The sequence below is a fragment of the Triturus cristatus genome, chromosome 4_1 (genome assembly GCF_964204655.1).
Source record: "Triturus cristatus chromosome 4_1, aTriCri1.1, whole genome shotgun sequence".
NCBI classification, from domain to species: Eukaryota; Metazoa; Chordata; class Amphibia; order Caudata; family Salamandridae; genus Triturus; species Triturus cristatus.
The window spans coordinates 498,878,227-498,891,911 of record NC_140585.1 but is presented as its reverse complement, the minus strand read 5'-3'; the positions used below and the strand labels follow the sequence as shown (position 1 = coordinate 498,891,911).

Genomic DNA, 13,685 nt, shown 5'->3' with positions numbered 1-13,685 from the left:
TACAATACAATAAGACAATGGTAAAGTTGAATTGTTTTAATAAAATACTCTATTAACTTAGGTGTTATTAGGAAAGAACTATAAATTATTGAATTTTTAAAAATTATGATTTTCTTTAATAAAAGAAAATATGTTTAGATATTAAAGTAGCCTTTTTTTGATTCATGATTTAGTGACTTTTGAGCTGCTAAGTGAGGAGGCATGTTTGTTTTTACTTTTATCAGTAAAACAGTATTTCTGTGCAAATATAATAGTAATTTCAATTAAAAATGTGTGGCATGTAATGGCAGTAAGCTGCGGACCATGCATAATCCACTTTACACCACTTCACTCTACTCTGCACCACTCCACTCTACATTACTCCACTCTGCATCACTGCACTCCACTCTGCACCACCTCACTCTACGCCACTGTAGTCTATGCCACTTCACTCTACACATCTCTACTGTACTGTGCACCACTCTACTTTATACCAATCTATTCTGCGCCATTATGCAACACTGCTCTCTTCTCCGCTGTACTCTATACCACTCTAGTCTACGATACTCCACTCTACTCTGCACCACTTCACTCTACTTCACTCTACGCTAACTTATGCCCCTCTACTCTACTCTGCACCACTCTACTCTACATATCTCCATGCCACTCAACTCTGCACCACTGTACTCTATGCACTGCACTCTACTCTGTACCACTCCACTCTATGCCACTGCACTATACACCAGTCAACTCTATGCCACTTTACACTACTCTGCACCACTGCCCTGTTCACCACTCTTTGCCACTCTACTCTATAACCACTCTACCCTACACCACTGCACTCTATGCCACTGCAATCCACTCTGAAAAAATCAACTCTACTCCACTGCACTCTATGTCACTCTACTCTACTCTGCGCCACTCCACTCTACACCACGCTATGGTGTGCGACTCAATTCTATGTCACTGCACACGACACCCCTATATTCTGCTATGCACCACTCTACTCTATGCCACTGCACTCTTAGCCACTCTACTCTAAATCACTGTACTCTATACCAATGCACTCTACAACACTCTACTCAAAACCAATGCACTTTATGCCACTGCACTCTATGCCAATCTACTCTGCACCACTGCACTCTATGCCACTATACTTTACTCTGCAACACTCTAATCTATGCCACTGCACTCTAATCAACTACATTCTACACCATTGCACTCTACCCCGCTCTATTCTACTCTGTACCACTATACTCTATGCCACTCTACTCTTCTCTGCATTACTCTACACTATGCTACTGAACTCAACGCCCATCTACTCTGCACCACTGCACTCTATGGTACTGCACTCTATGCCACTGCACTCGGCTCTGCACCACTGTACTCTATGCCACTCTACTGCACTCTATGTCAATGCACTATATGCGACTACACTCTGCACCACTCTACTCTGCATCACTCCATTCTTTGCTACTGCACTCTATGCCACCTTACACCACACCACAGCACTCTATGGCACTGTACTCCACAACACTGCACTCTAATCTACACCAATGTACTCTATGGCGCTCTATTGCACTCTACGTCAATGCACTCTATGCCACTATACTCTATGCCACTGTACTCTGCATCACTCCAATTTTATTCCACTGCACTCTACACCACTCTATTCTGCAGCACTCCACTCTAAGTCACTGCTCTGTTCTCTACTCTGCACCACTCTATTCTACGCCACAACACTCTACACCACTCTACTATATACTACTGCACTCTACAACACTACACTCTACACCACTACTCTGCACTAATCTACTCAACTGTAGTCTATGCCACTGCGTTCTATAACGCTGCGACACTCCACTCTTTGCCACTCCCCTCTACGCCACTCTTTGCCACTCTATGCTACTCAACTCCACGCCACTCTCTATGCCACAAACCATTAGCCATGCTAAAAAGCAGCCACGCCGGTGTACAACATGGCTAAAAAACATTGACAAAACCAATAGTTCTTGCATAGGCGAAACCTATTAGCTTCGCCAATACTTGTTCTAACAATATCTCTGACTTCCTTTTTCTCTTCTTCCTTCTGCTCTCTCTTACTATTGCTCTCCACTTCCCTCTTCTGTTCACTTCTATCTTCTTCCTTTCCCCTCCCTTTTTTCTCTCTATCTCCTTTTCATTTCCATCACTTTCTTCTGTTATTTCGATGCTCTCTAATCCTCCATCCATGTCCCCTTTTTCTTTTCCTTTCCCTTTTACTTCACTTCCTGCCTTTCTCTTCTTTACATCTCCTTCTGCCTAGTCCCACATCTTATCCTAACTTTTTTCTCATGTCTTCAGTTTATGTGCCTCCTGTCTTAAAGTAGTCTTTCTTCTCCCCCTCTTTACTCTTAAAGACACAAGCAACTAACAATCAGAGCCAGAGGCGCAACTAGAGCCAAATTTCGGGGGGGGCTAAAATAAATTTCGGGGGTGGCTGAATCTTTTAAGCCATAGGCAGAGTGGAGCTGCAGGGGCTCGTAGAAGGGGTGAAACAACAGCGAGGCCTCATTAACATGCAAATGGTCTTTTAAAGACCTAAGTGCTCGGGTGCGGCTGTGTGCGCGCCGGGAAGCACTCTCATCCCGGGCTGTCACACACGACGGGGTGGGCTGAAGCCCTAGGAGTCCAATGGGTGTTGCGCGCCTGATCAGAGCTGTTCTACTTGCGTTAGGAAAGGGTGAAGCTGGAGACCATGCAGGATTTCAACGCAATCGGAAGGCGAGTAATTGGCACCCTGAATGCAGTTCATCCTTTGCCGCCATGTTTCCATTAGCTACAGTGGATGGCCACATGAAACATTAGTACATATAGTGTGTGTGTGCCACAAGCTGATTGACCTTTGACGTAATGTTCTGAAACCACATTTCTTGAGGAGCGCGGTTAGATCAGCTCGTCAGGCTTCAATTATGTCATTATCTGGAGAATCGATTCCGTTATTATGTCAATTGGTAAAAGTTTTAAGTGTATCTGAGAAATGTCTGATATAATAAGTTTGAGCTTCTTTATTTTAATGGCTCTGGAACCTAATAGTTTGCATACCGTTTATATCCTGATATCTTAGTGATTATGCCGCTAGGGTGATAACTAGAAATGTAACAATAGAAGTTGCACCACTATAGTAACTTTTGATGCACTTTATCATTGTTTTAATATAATGGACGTTGCAATTACTGCACGTTAGCACTTTAAAATGTAACATGTGTAGTATTCTGCTGTAGAAACGAATGAAGTATTTGTTTAATGCATTTTATCCTTGTTGTTAGATACAGGGAATTAGTATGTTGTGCACGCTGTCACTTTAAACTGTGAAATGTGCAATATTATGTTGTTGTAATTTATGATGTATGGTGATTTGATTTGTGTCATTTTTTTGTGGATATTATTATGAATGTATGGGCAAATTTGTAAATAGTAAATGTGGTTCAGTTTTTAAATATTATGTGATGTGAAGATGCTTTGATTGCAATGAGTTTTATTAATCAAGCAATAAATATTATATATACATTCATTTGTTCGGTAAAGTAGGTTATTTCTACCTCTTTGGACATCTTGCCCATTTCATGTGCTTTGTATCAAAAGCCACAGTCTTCTCCATCGACCTGATCTAGCTCACCTGCTGTAGTGCAAGGTCATGCCCTTGAGGTCATGCACAGGGTGCAGAGCGTGTGATGTCATTTCCTGCTGTCGTTATTCTGCCAGAAACCTGAAAAATTCTACCTCATTTCAGTGTTGTAAAGTTGGTTTGTTTGGAACTTCGTAGCTTGTCTCCTGCCAGGAAAGTTATAAAGCTGAGCTTTCTGAAATCATGGCAGCCCAACCCAGGAAGGCTCACAAACCCTCGCTTAATCGTAACTTTATTTCTAGCAATATAGGGAAGTTACCCTTACAACGCTATTGCTTTACATACTGACATTGATCATATGTGAACTAAATTAAACTCCGAGAGAAGGAGAAGGAGAGAAAGTTAACTGGGGAAGGCGCCTTGAAAAGGAAGTGAAGGAAGTGGCAGAGTAGGAGATCGGGTGAGTGAACGAGAATAGGGAGAGTAAAGGCACGGTATCCAGAAAGAGGATACAAGGATGGGGCTGCATAAGAGAATAAAAAGGCATCCAGAGAGCATCTGGACATAACGAAAGGTATTTGAAGAGAAACAAAAAAAGATTAAGAGGCAGAGAACGTGACTGCAAGACATTGCAAAATAAAAAAGAGACCACAATACAAAAATACCGTATAGATATATTAGAAAAAAATGAAAGAAGGGCGAGGTAGTGTGAGAAAGTGGCAAAGTGACTGGAGAGAAAGAACGTGAGTGCAAAAGGGAGTGGAATAAATCTGAGAAAACTAGAGAGAGGATGTAGGGAGAGGAGAGTAAAAGAAAGAGTGAAAAAAGAAATCGATTGAAAAACAAGGAGGTACGCAGGCAGGCAGGCAGAGAGAAAAAAATATGTGATTTCCAAAGACTTCACGCATTTTGGAAACCCGATAGGAGGCAGCAGTTGATCTCAGAAGCTAAAAATAGTTTCCGGTCAGACGGTCGAGCGGAATCCCGTGCACCCCCTGCGATCGGAATGGACATTAATTAGGCGGCACATACGGGACCGGAGTGTGTTTTTAAGGTAAGACTGATGTAGTTCTCGCTCTAACTGTGAAAGTGCAGCCGCGGGTCTTTATTTTGAGGCGGCCGGCGGAAGTTATCTGAGGCTTTAACAAAGGGATCCGAAGGTAGTTGACTGGGGAACTGTGCCTGCTCTGCCTTGCTCCCTCATAGAAATGTCGCCGCTCCTCCCGGGCTCCTTGACAGTGTGTAGCGTGGTCTCCTAGCACGAGAACGCTTCTCAGAGGCGTCTAAAACGGCCACCGTGTGCTGTACAGCGAGTCACTTTAGACACGTTATTTCATTTTGCTCGTACGGCGTCCGAGAGCTCTGGCGAGCGCCTCCCTCGTATCTGCTGTGTGATTTTGATTTCTCTCAGATCTTCTACATGTGTCGGGGCGTTAATGTGTGTCTGAGATGTGTCAGGACACACTCTGTAGGTAACCTGTGATTCTGAGACACCCAGGTGTATAGAATGAGTTATTGCACAGTATCCTATGCATACGATGAGTTTCCTACATTGCTGTTTGCAGACTGCGAGCATAAGCACGTAGTATGCAAGTAGAAGTAGGGCCAGGTTTATCAACACTTTGCACCACTGCAAAGTCACCAAACGTGAGGCGACTGGCATAACATGTTAATTTGGGGTTTACTTCCAGCACAAAACATTTTTTTTGCGCTGGGAAATTATCAAAAAGTAAGACAAAGTAAACTTATGCTGTACTTAGTGCTTCTTTAATTCCAGGAGGCGTCCAATGGTTGAGCATAAGCATTTCCAGGTACCACAAATGACGTTTGTTGCAAAGCCCTATCTACTAACATTTCTAGACAGGGCTGTGCGCCAAAACAAAATGCCACCTTGAGGTAGGCGCGGAGAAGGACAAGCGCTTCATGTGTGTACAGTGCTGTACAGCACACAAAGTGGGAAAAGTTTAACTGTCAGTCCTAGCATAGGAATATATACTGGAATTATATTCTTCCAGTACAAAGCCTCTGCTGGACTCACACGGACACCTTTCCACTAGGTGCAGTGCGGTGTGCATGGCGCTAGGCAGCCTGGAAATGCGCCAGTGCTTCAGAAGAGATTATCAGCTGCATATGTTAGTAGATAAGGTGCTGTCCTGCTCTCTCCCTCTGTGCAACGTACAGCAGGCACTTTGGTTGCTGGGCAGTGGCGGATGGCACAGTCGGGGGTGTTGAGGCGGGGCAGGGAGGAGGGGGTAAAGAAAATTGAAATTACCTCCTCACTGCATCTCTTCTCCTCCTCACAACTCCTGGCCGAAACAGGAAGCACACAGGCTCTCCTCAGCCAATCACCGCGGTGCAATGCAGCATTGTGATTGGTCTGAGCGCCGTGGTTCGGCACTCAAACGAGGCCAGGGAGCCTGAGCATGTTCTCCACCCGGCTGTAATACAGCCTGAGTGGACAAGATGCAAAGTGCGCATGACTGTTTGGCCGGCGAGGCGGCCGTCCAAACATTCACGCGCATTTAGATTGTGCCCACAACTCCTCCCCCTGCTCAGTGAGCAGGGCAGCCCCACCCCACCAAGCGTCCGCAGCAGGAAAAAAACTAAAATGATAGTAGCAACGAGTTATCATTTTATTTTTCCATTATTTACACTGCTGAAAAGCAGTGGGGCAACGCTCCTGCGCCTTAGCGTAGGAGCCATCACTGTTGCTGAGATGAGTGAGATATTGGTAAATCTGCCCCCACCTAGACTCCAGAGACAATGCCCATGAGAGCAGTCTATGCCTGGGAGTGCTCACTTGCAGTTGTAAGACTACTGTAAACAGCATAGGATTTTGAAGCACTGCTATTGAAACATTTTTTTGAGAGCAAAGTGTGCGCAGCATGTGATTCTCACGGTAAATGATTATTGTCAAAATATGCCCCCTGTGGCCCTTGGGCCTGGACTTATTGAGGGTTGCCAGGGTGCTCACGTGGGGCTGTGCAATGTTGAACTGCACCTGCAAGTCTTTTTCATGGTATGGAAATCGACACAATGATTACGTCACATGGCGCTGTTTGGAATGTTGGTCTTTAACTCTGTACGGGCACTGTGTATCTGCAGGGTGGGGCAGGGAGAGTAACATACGTATGTAGGTAGCACATGGTCTTTCAGGCACTCTGCATGTTATAATAAAGACACCACGATGGGCAGACAGCCTGTGACTCTAAAAGCAATGCCGGTACATGGCATGTGGCTCCTGGTACGGAATACTCCTTATAGCTGAGAGTTGTGGAATGCCTCGCATGCGAGAAATATACAATGAAGCAAGCAATTCTGAGAAGTGTATGTGCATGTCACACCTGCTTCTGCCACTACAGCATGGATGTGCCATGTGTATATACCGCATGTTCACAAAACACCGAGGCCAATACTCAAAGGCATTGATTGGCAGGTCCTGAAGTCCCACTGCTACGAAACAACTGACACGGGGATACTCAGGGAATATTCATGGACAGTGTATCCAATTAGAAAACATTCTGCCCTCTTCGCACTGCCATTCCAGGCCAGTTCCCAAAGCCTTTATGAGTATGTCAAGTGCATCACTGCAGTACTCACAGTCACCTATGTACATCGACACCTAGTGGGTAGGGAGCATGTGATCCTGACACCAATGTATAAATAATATAGTTTACATGCATGGCATGACCCTGGCAATGGCATGCCAGCATGATGCGCTGCGTCTGACGTCACTGCATATACGCTGCTTGAGCAAGCGAAAGTTCAGCATGTTACTAGCTTGTGAGTCTGTGCGTTGGACAAACGCAACTTAACACACCCCTAGATTGTGGCTGTGTAAAAAATCACATTAAAATATTAATAATATTAATGAAGTAATAATGCGCATTCACCTCTCATCAGGCGCGCACCTAGGGACAGGCAGTCTGTTAATAGTGATGGTGCTGGAGAACGTGGTTCTGAAGTGAGGTTTAGGTTGGTAGCTTACTCGCTTTTGTTGACACACCTGCATCATGTCATTCATAAAACTGACTATACAAATGGGTGAACTGAACTATGATTTGCTCTGGGCCAGGGATCGCATGCCATTCATGAATACGCTGAAGAAGTACTGGGGCTCATCTGTAGACACGACTGCCTGCCTGTCTCATGAAACGAGTTAAGACAGCTTCACTGCCACATAGACACCCTCAAAGAAACCAAAAACACCCTTTCTCCAGCCTCAGTTCTCTCCCTGCAGCTTCACCGATGACTCTTTGTGACTTTGTAAACAAGGGAGCGCAAGGCCAAGTGCATTCCTTGCTCTAAAAAAAGAAGCGTGCCCTTATAAACCGATAAACACCCGCGAACGCTGCGGCGAGGCTTCGCGGAGCATTCTGTCAGGTTTGACGTCAGCTGGGGGTTAAGTGAGAATTTCAAACAAGGCTAAGCCTAGAAAGACACGATTGAGCAAACAAAAAAATGTCTGCCGGTAAATGACACAATTATATGGGATCAACAACTTTCCAGAATTGTAAGTACTTGAACATTGTGAAGAACAGAAAAAGAGTTTATGCTGTATAGAACATTGGAGATAGGCCGCATAAGCTTGGCATTATACAGTGTATATTAATTACTCCAGTAAAGGTTCCTGCACGGTTTTTAAGTTGTTGGTCAGGTGATAATACCGCACCAACACGCAAAACCTGCCGAGCTGAACCGATCTTCATAAATGCGATAAACAATATGGCGGATCAGCAGCCATTGAATTGATTGGTGCCAGTGGGCCATTATGTATCCTTATAGGGCCCATTTCACACAGCTCGCGGAACAGACACAATGGAGTTTGTTATTGCGCATGCCCAGTGGATCCAATTGAACACAAAGGCGTAGTCTGATATCCTAATGTGCGCGCAGCCTTTTCTTTATTTTTGTTATTCATAAACAAACTCCAGAAGGTAGTTTATTTCGGAAAAACTAAGCAACTTTTTTTCCTCCGCACTGGGAAACATTTTGCTTGTCTCTGCCCTGCACTTCCAGGCCTCATGTGGAAGACCCAGGCTGGAAACATGGGATCCATAAGTCCACCCTATGTGGACAGCTCTTATGGCATGGACATGCCTGCAGCCCTGTGACGGGTGGGCCACCAGAGAAGGGTTTCCCACAGGGGAACCAGGTGGGTCTGCACTGCCGGAAACCTGGCCGTGGCCTTGCCTATGAAGGAGGCAGGATAGCAACATGTTTGGCAGTGAAACCTCCACTGGTTTACGGCTCACATCCATCACACACTGAATGACCTTGTTTTTCTAAAATTACATATATGAAATATAGAGCAGTTAACATTCTATACAACAAAGTAAACCAGAAGCATACAATTCACACGTGTCATCCATTGGTTTTAGAAATATTTGTTACGCTTGTGTTGGGAATCCAGTGGGAGTGATGTACCTTTCTGTCTCTCACCGCCCTCACCAAGGACCGCATACTGTGGACTGTGAAGGCCAAGAGGCAACGCAGGAAAGAGGAATAGGATAAGAGAGAAAACAGAGGCAGCACAGGACTCCAACAGTCTTGTAAATTCCGGAGATTAAAGATGTCCGCAGGACAGGCCCGGCTCCAGGAATTTTTATTTGGGTGAGCCAAGGGTGCATTTGAATGGGCCACTGCGGGCTCGATTTGTCGCGTATATGTCTGGGCAGGCCTGCTTCACGGCCCTCCTTTAACTCTCCTTAGTCTTACAAGGCCCAGTAAAACACACTCTTTTCCAAATCTCTTTCTAAATATTATCACTCTCGAAAAGTGTTTTTTCCATGTAACGTTCCTTTGATGGGAAGAGGAGATTTCTGAGGTGGGAGTATCAGGCAAGTGACACTTCTCAGGCTCCCTCTGTGCGAGCCTTCAGGGAGAATCCCTCTTCATTACTGCCTTCACCCGACCCCAGACTCTGCAACGCTCTCCCTTACAGGCTTGATTATCCACTACTCCTCTCCAGTGCACCTTATCTCACAACTGACCTTGGACCACAGCCCAATATCAGGCACCATCGGGCTCCATTTTCCCTTTTCCCGGTAAAAACATTAGTAAAACCACCTTCAAACTTAAAACATTGAATATAGCAGTAAATATAATTAGCATGCACTTTAAAGTATGTTCCACAGTAGCCCTTATGACCCAACTGCTAATTAAATAAACAAAAACAGAAAGGCCATGACAGGGCCGGCTTTAGCGCTGATGCGAAAGTCTATTTTGGCGCCACACCAATAAAATCTTTCTCCGTAAATACCTTTACTACCACCTTCCAACAGTGCCCCTCATCCCTCCATGGCCCCCACTATTGACCTCCTCCTCAGATTCCCTCACTGTCTCACGCCACAAGTGCCCCTCATCTCCCCATAGCCCCTCCCCCTCATGACCTCCTCCTCAGATTCCCTCACTGCCACCCTCCACCAGTGCCCCTCATCTCTCTGTAGCCCCTTCCCCTCATGACCTCCTCCTCAGACTCCCTCACTACCACCCTCCACCAGTGCCCCTCATCTCTCCCTAACGCCCCCTCTACCCCATGACCTCTTCCTCGGATTCCCTCACTGTCACTCAGGGCACAAGCCCTAAAAAAAGAAGTGGGGGGACAACAGGAAGTGACGTCACGAAAGGTGGCTTGCACCATCAGACTCAATGCCTCCCCTCGCTCACCCCTTAGATGCCATTGCATCAGAGAAGCCAGCGAGTGAGCAGCGTTCTGAATGAGCTCTGCTCTCGCCCCAGAGAGGCCAAAGAGTGAATGTGTGGCTCCATTTGCTCCAGTTATCGAGCTCCTAGTAAAATAAGTGGGGGGACGCCGTCCACCCGCGTGGTACCCCGACTCGAGCCCTGCTGTCACCCTCCACCAGTGCCCCTCCTCGCTCAACAGCCCCTCCCACTACCTCCTCCTCAGATTCCCTTACTGCCACCCTCCACCAGTGCCCCTCATCGCTCCATAGCCCCTCTCTCATATGCATTTCATTTGTTGTATAGCGCTACTCATATCAGTGTAGTGTGTGTCAGTACTTTACACCACGCACACTTTATACAGAGACAATGAATCATACAAGTATGTAAATTAGTCTACAGGGAATGTCACATAAGCCAATGAGGATTACAAGGTGTATGAATCACATGTCATCCATACTGGTGGGCAGTATATTTTGAGAGGGTTTGGTCTGGGGAAACACAACCTTAGGATTTAAAGAGTATTCCATGGGGGTCAGCTTTACTGATAAAAATGTATATCTGCCTAAACATACTTATTTTAGCAACATTAGAATGATGAAAGACTGAGGGAGTTCTAACTATATCACAAAACAAAAAAAGCGAAGTTCTAACTATACCATTCATGTTTGTATGCAGCTCTTTGATGACAGTTCATTGGTCACTGTCCTATGTTAGGATTGTAACTTCTGAACTGCAAGTAACACAAGGGTCCCTGTGACAAAGGCAGTAACCCACTGAGCTTCCACATAAAATACAGTTCATCTACATTTAAAAACTACTAACAGACAAATGATTGCTCTCCAGCAGGATCATTAATCACCAGCGTTATCTGGGCATCTTTTATTGTCTTATTGTTGTCCTGCATCAGCCATGATAATGATAAAAACTGTTTAAACGAAGCGCACACAAAGTAGATGTCCTACAGGCCCTGTGCAGATTTTTAAAAGAAAAACCAAATAGTAACACATTCTCTTTCCTACTCCATTAGTCAAACTTTGTGTCACAGCCTGATGTGATATGCAGCTGCAGGGGTCAGGAAAGGTGAATAGGAATAAACAAACTTCTTTTCTCCTGTGCTACATAGAAAAAGAAATATCCACGCAGCAGAACAGTAGGCAAAGGTTACCCTTGTCAATGAAAGGATTTGTCGCCTTTCGCCATGTGGAGATGAAGGGGTGAAAAAATAAACAAAGTCTCGTTAACATGTAAATGGTCTTTTAAAGACCTGTGAAGTACTCGGGTGCGGCTGCGATAATCTCTAAAACTGTCTGTCTTTATGTGTGTGCTCCCAGGAAGCTGTCCAAGCCCGGGTGCACACACACACAGACAGCACAGCCCTTTGAGCCCAATGCCGTTGTGCGCCTGCCTTCAAGCCCTCACTGCGAGGACCAACGCTCCTGTTTGGGTGGGCCAGGCTCATCTTTGGGTGGGCCTGGCCCACCCGGCCCACTCGCTAGAACCGGGCCTGCCGCAGGATGTAGTGGATACTTCCAAGACAAAAAGATACATTACGTAACTTAAACAGCAGGCTCTATGCTTAACTGTAATAGAGGAGCGGCTAGTGCAGGTAAGCACGGTAGTGCGGGGTGGGCACTCGACAGACGACGACGACAAGGGAAAATTACATAAATATTTAATTTTCCCTCTTCGTCTGTCGAGTCCCCCCCCTCCACCCCGCCCACCGCTATTACTTGCACGGGCCGCTCCTGCTGTAATAGTGAAAGGATACCTGAGCAATATCTCTTTGTAGCTACATCTATGTACTTTTGTAGCAACCTGAGCATAAACAATGTTGAACATGTGTTGAAACTAATCTAGCCTCCTGCACCCATGGGCCAGTTCACCTCTTGGATACCTTTGTAAGGGGGAAATGAAATGAAGGAGAGATAAAGAGGTTGGTTGGTTGAAAACCCGGTCTTGTTGTCCCTTTGGTATCTTTAGAATTAGTCAAACATCAACAACGTCCCAGCTTAGAAGAGAAAGCACATTCAGTGGGGAGACACAATAGGAATGTTCAGCTATCTTATCACAAGGCTAAGGTATGACTTATCCAGTGCAACATGCTGGAGGATTGTAACTAGCCCCCACCTGTTCCTAGAATACCGTTCAAGAGTTGAAACAAGATGAAATATCATAGCAGCACCATAAGATGGAAGGCTGTGAGTAGGGGGATACAAGTAATAAACATGTAACAGACTGAATTACCACACTGGGAAGACAATCAGACCGAGACAAGCAAGAAGGGAGAAAATAACAAAAGTGAAGGGTCAAGTAAGTTGGGTGAAAAGTCAAGCATAAGGGAAGGAGTTGTAACACTCGTTGTTGCCGGAGCTTGCTCACACATGTGGCAGGTGGTTATAGTAACTGTCCATATTGACCTGGTGGAGTAGTTTGCTCGGCCAGTTTTTGTTTGGCTGGTGTAGAACAAACTACCTGTGTCCAGTCCTGGAGGAATTTTCCCTTTTGATGCATGTGTGCCTTCTCAACTCAACTACCATGTCCTCCACCTTCTCCAATCGCTATGCCTCTAGGTTCTTCTCTGTGCTACATGTTGACAGTGCCCCACTCAAAGACCCCCTTAATTCTTGAGGCTAGGCTTAGAAGTATACCTGTTATGAAAAGCAGAGGTCAACCGAGGAGCACCAACAGGAGTTTCTAACATACCATGCCACTTCCATGCACTCAAATACCTCAACTCTCGGCTACTCCACCTAGAGTCCAAGATAGCTTCCACTTCAAACTCCGTGGTTCCATCACCTAATGCTGTGGCTAAAATGAAGAAGATGATGACATGGCTTTACTACGAGCAACATAGAAAACATGGTTTATCTTCCACCGGTCAGGAAGGTTTAACTGAAGTGCAGCTGACCCCAATAGATTTACAGCTAAAAAGTGACCTACCTATTTATGGGCAAACTTGAGATGAGTTCCAGGAATGCAATTATAATATGTGGAAGGCCAGACCTAGTCTGTGATGAATTTTGGGCTACAGATGGGATAACAATGTACACATTTTAGTGCATTGCACTACCGAATTTAGCAGGTGAGAGAGCGGAAATTGTTGCTGGTACATCTTTAACTTAATTTTAAACAGTGCTTTTACCTTTTTGACACATTGTGCACTCTAGCTGGGATATGTGATAGAGATTAGCGCTTCAGCTTTTGAGGAGAAAGTGTATAAAATGATATCCGTTGTGCGGATTCGCAGCGGGCATGCCCCAGGCACACCAAAGGCAAGCCTGTCTGCACCTGTCCATGTCCGACTGGGTCCAGGAGCCAGAAATCCTGGCTTATCATTCTGTAAGTAATGTAACTTACTCCTTTCTGCAACTCATAGCCCTGTCATGTCCTTTAGACTAGTCCTGTCATGTAT

General features: G+C 45.4%; 1 protein-coding gene across 4 annotated transcripts in view; it reads left to right on the top strand.

Annotated features, from left to right (window-relative positions):
* Positions 1-13,685, top strand: part of ABCC9 (ATP binding cassette subfamily C member 9) — a 947,014-nt gene that overhangs the window by 30,741 nt on the left and 902,588 nt on the right. For 2 of the 4 annotated variants that reach the window (XM_085652730.1, XM_085652727.1), the window contains exon 1: positions 4,424-4,640. The exons of 1 other annotated variant lie outside the window; for it this stretch is intronic. The gene's annotated coding sequence lies outside the window, so the exon portion shown is untranslated. Of the gene's footprint in view, positions 1-4,423; positions 4,641-13,685 lie in introns of those variants that run through there. One more of the 4 variants, XM_085652732.1, reaches the window with a different exon arrangement.